Raw genomic sequence first — 5,305 nt, 5'->3', positions numbered from 1 at the left:
GGAACATTCAGACGAATAAAGGATTATTTAACAATTTAAATCAGGGAAACATAACAGATATGCTGGGCAGACATATGATATCATCGTTATTTTGAAAACACTTAGGTCCAAAACCATGGTGAAGAATATTCTGGATACAGAAGGACCAAATTTCACTGATCATAACCTTAGAAATGGGTTTGTGTTTTGTTTTCTAAAAACAGCTTATTGTATGTTTATGACTGGCAGATGTCATCACTGGTTTAAAGAATAAAAGACAAAAATCTCAAGTAGGCCTACTGTACAATACACTTAAAAAGGTAAGGACACTTTAGTTATTGTTACTCTTCGTTTATTTATGTTACAGTTAAATTTAGTTGACAATTTCATATGATCACAGTATTTGCTCGGGGCAATACAATAAATAACATATGGGTTTGTGAGTTACCGTAAAAATATCACCCCTCGTAAAAATACTGTATAACAGTATTTTCCTCGGGATGATAATTTTACTTTTACCTACAAAACCCATGTGTTATGTATATAATATTGCAGTTACTCAAATGAAATGTAATCAAATGTCAACATGAAGAAAATGTGACAGGCAATTTTGATTATGGCTCAATATAAAATATAATTAAAATATTTGAGGAAATTGCACCAGAGACGATTAACAAAAAAGGAGATATCTCTTTGATGAAAAAAAAGCAATTTGCTTTTGCGCTAAAAGGTAAGATAGCAAAACAACACTTGATAGAAATTGTGGTTATATCGTTATATCGTACTCAATGAATGTTCTAGTGTCTAGATATCGCCCTTCATCTAATAAAGTAATGATCTAAACGTACTGAATACGGATAATATTTTATTAAAACGCATTTACGATACTGCCCGAGACAAATGTGAAAATGTCACAAATAACTGGCCATGTAAAATAAAAAAAAATGCTTGCGGTACTTGGTTTTTTTCGAAATATGGAATTCTCCAGACAGTGTATTGGTGAAATAGTTCTTACCTATTTTTAAACAGTGACTTATCAAGTGTTACTTGCAAAAATGGCGTGCAGATGTATCTAGTAATGGGGAACTCAGACATTTATATTCACATATAGAATAACAGTTATTTTTTAATTATATTTAGACAAGTTTAATTGTAAATCATTAAGACTCGCTCTTAAACGCCTTCGAGTGTCCTCTTATATGCATTGAGTCTGGGAGGTATGGTCTAGTCCGTGCAGAACGCCACGAAAAAAACTTGTCAATTCTGTAAAGCAAACAAGTTCGAAGACGAGTATCATTTTGTTGTATTTTCTGATCGAAGATCGGGAAATACAAAGCTGACATTCAATCTCTGACACAGCGGTTAACGACAAACCTAACAACAAGTGGTTCTCAAAGCAGCTTTAAACTTGCGATTTAAAAGAAAGAAATATTTTTATTTTGTTACAAGTATCTAACAAAATACAACGCATTCAAAGTTTTAAAAGTAGCGTTGGCTTATAGAATTGTCAATAAATGCACACTCACAAATTACGCGGATGAATATGATTTTAATCAATGAAAATGCTATTTTAGCGATGTCGGTTACCGAATACTACACAAATAATGTCGGACTGTTTTGTCGAGAAGATTTTCGCTAAATTATTTACATCAATTTTAAACAACAGGTTTATCGTGAACAAAATACCTCTAAAATTAATAAGTCTTAAAAAACCGAAATGCAAGGGAAATTCTAAATTTAGAATTACTTGATTTTATTCAGGCTTTGTTCATATAACTTTCCCGTGGTGAAGCGGATACGCGCTCGTTTAGTGTGTAAGAGGTCTGGGGTTCAAATCCCAGTCGAGTCAACCATTTTTTGAAAATAATTTTCAGTGTCTTTGTTAAGGAAGTATCCACGATATGCAAGGATAAAGTGTGGCTGTTATAAAAAATGAACATAAATGATTTTTTTGATACAACTCTAGTTATTCAAAAGTCCGTATGTATCAAACTCTGGTGCCCTGCAAGATGAATTATAGTACATAAAAATAAACTTTTAATGGAAAATACAGACAGATATACAGTACGATTTAGATTGCAAAGATCAGAAAATACCACAGAGCTTGCAGCCCTTTGATTTTAAAATGCAGGGCTTATGAAAATCTACGTAGCCAATATATTAAGAGTTATTTTTACATTCGGCCTATTTTGGTCAAAAATTTAGAATTACTGCAATCTAAAAGCCATAGAGTACTTACAAATGTATGTTATTATTTAGGAAAGGCTAGATAACTTAAGAAATCACCAATAGTATTATGTTGTTTATATTATTTATACTGTGACATTCTTTCTTTATATTATGTAAATATTTTGTCAAACAAATTCGATTTAAAGCGATGTACTCTTCATTATTCGTTTACAGAAGTAATTTATTCATATAAAAATATAATTCATAATGGAGCTTTGTCAGTATAATTATGTGATGTATTGCATTGCAAGTATTAAATATCCTACTGATAAGTATTGTATTATTTTTTTACGTGTTTTTTTCCTATATTCTAAAATATGTGATCTAAATTATATCTCAAAATGTTTGTTATAACGATGTACAGTTGTGGTTTTGTTCCCATTAGACTCTAAACTGAAAGATATTAAAACTTTATTGAACAAAACGCTGCTTGTCTATTGTGTGATAAAAATGTTGAACTAGAATCTCATATTATGTTGATATAATGATAACATACATAACATATTTCATAAGGCGGCAGCCGTCGAACCAGAATTCCATAACAAGTCAGATAGTGATAAACCTGTGTTTCTTTTTACAAATACCTCTGTGCCAAAGCCTGTTTCGATATTCTTAATTGACGTAAATCTTATCTTTGTAAATAATATTATATGTCTCTTTTAATTAAGGAGAATATGCTAATCAGTTCACTTAGTCTTTTAAGTCCAACCTTTTTTATGACATAAGTGCTCCTATTTAAACTACAAAGTCGTAATTATCGTTTATTTTGTACAAACAACAATAGATAAGAAGAACTTCATATTATCTTTTTTTTTTCAAAAAATGACAGACAAATGAGTTATTTTGTATTATAGCTGCATGATGTGGTCGTGGGTTCTTTCACTATGCACATAAAATGTGATTCTCTATATGTTTTACTGATTTTTGTTTTTATTATTTTAACTTCTTTATTCCGGTGATCCTTTTTGCAAGGTATTGTCTTCTGTCTGACTTTTCACAGCATCTGAGCATAATACAAAAATATTAATTTGCATATGGCGGAATTGTTGTATTCACTTATGCATTGCTCACTAATATGACTTACTTTCTTTTGTATACTTTCTTTGCATTCTTAGTAATTTCTGATTGTTGTATTTCTGACGTGTCTGATCCCTCAGTAAAAGTGTTAATATTATTATGCTTCCTTGTTTTTAGTCCTTCCTTTTTATGATTTAAGTCTGAGTTTAACAGAATGACATAATTTATAGCATTTTCTTTAAAGAAAATCTATTAATTATGGATTGGCGTAGGATTTTCCCTATGTATATTTAGGGTTGGTGACGTCATTTGTATTTACCTGGATTAACTGTTTTGGTTCATTGAATTTTTGTATTTCTACGCCGTCTATAAATATTCAACATTGCGTGTAATCTGCACAGTTTTTGTCAGACACGTTTAGTTGCCAGTCGTTTCTTAGTTGTTCTTCATTTTCGCCACTCCCTCCCACCCATTTTTATTATTGCTTGTTAGATTAAATGTTGGAATGTGAATGTATTATTTGTGTCATTTTAAATGTTGGAATGTTTTATTTGTGTTTCGATATGTCTTATGTTTTATTTAATAATGTGACATTTAAAGTGTTTTTCAATTCTGATGTTTAATTATTGATGTGCGGAATCGTTGTATTCACTTATGCTTTGCTCATTAATATGACTTACTTTCTATTGTATACTTTGTTTGCATTCGTAGTCATATTATCATTTCTGATTGTTGTATTTCTGACGTGTCTGATCACTCAGTTATAGTGTTAATATTATTATGCTTCCTTGTTTTTAGTACTTTCTTTTCTTGATTAAGTCTGAGTTTAACAGAATGACATATTTTATAGCATATTATTTTGCGTTGTTTTGCATTATCGAATGTCTCTTTCTCAGCACGGCATCCGACGTTGCAAATGATATTATTATGGAAGGGCAGATAGGCAGCTTTTTACCACTACATATGCACTCACTGGCCACCATCCCTCTTAAACCTTTTTTTTCTAATGAACATGGTCAGTAATTAGTACCCATGAACGTGCTACTTTTTCTAATTTGTATTCTTGAAACTGTTCATCAACATGTTTTGGAATTATTACCAAAATAAAAATTAATATTTACCCAACGGTATACAGACAAGTTAGAATGTATTAGTGCATACTGGCCTGGCTCAATACTGTTTGCACTGTTTTACAACTATCTTCTCCAGCAAAGTAAGGTGAGGTGCACAATCCTTATCAAATTTCAAGAAAAAAGGCATCTGTCCTTACTTTAAACCAAGTTCTTTGGGTCTTTCTTTTAATTTTTATAAATGTTGCTATAAAAATTAGGAAAGAATTATGCTTAAATTACTTAAATTATTGTGGATATGTTATCAAACTGAGCTGTAGACCATTATTATTAATAAATAGTCGTCATTGAAAACAAAATAAATTTTGTATTGATAGTAAGGACCATCTTCAATGTTTTACAGCATTACAAAACCAATGTCCAGTACCAGAACACCGTCTCCTTCTCCTTGGCGACATCTCCTAAAATGGATGTATGCTGTACATTAAAAATAAAATTATATGTCACTCTAATACACCATTTGCACATTATCTTATTGTTGTAAACATTTGTGACAAGCAATTTCAAAATCCTTTGATCTATGAAAAAAGCTATTGACCTGACACATAATATATTCTATAACAGAACATTTTTAGCATTGACCTCCAAGTGTGACCATGGCCTTTGAGATAGGGGCCTTTGAGCCGGGTGTTATGCATGACACATTGTCTTCATATTTTAAACATTCGTGCCAAGTAATTTAAAAATCCCTTGATCTATAAACAAGTATTGAACTGACACAAAATATAACAGACCATTTTTAGTATTGACCTTCGAGTGTGACATTGAGCTTGGACGAAAGGTTAAGAATGTTGGGTAAGACACGTCATCTTATTATAACAAACATTTGTGCCACGTTAATTCAAATTCCTTTGGTGTACTTCTTAGTTATTATCCAGACACGAACAGACGGAAAGATGGACAGAGAGACGGCAGACGGACGAAAAGGCCAGGACAATAAGCATACGGAA

Source organism: Ruditapes philippinarum, unplaced genomic scaffold, assembly GCF_026571515.1.
Source record: "Ruditapes philippinarum isolate M1 unplaced genomic scaffold, ASM2657151v2 ctg7190_1_1_1_1, whole genome shotgun sequence".
Classification (NCBI taxonomy): domain Eukaryota; kingdom Metazoa; phylum Mollusca; class Bivalvia; order Venerida; family Veneridae; genus Ruditapes; species Ruditapes philippinarum.
The sequence above is the reverse complement of the archived record's forward strand: the minus strand, read 5'-3'. Positions refer to the sequence as shown.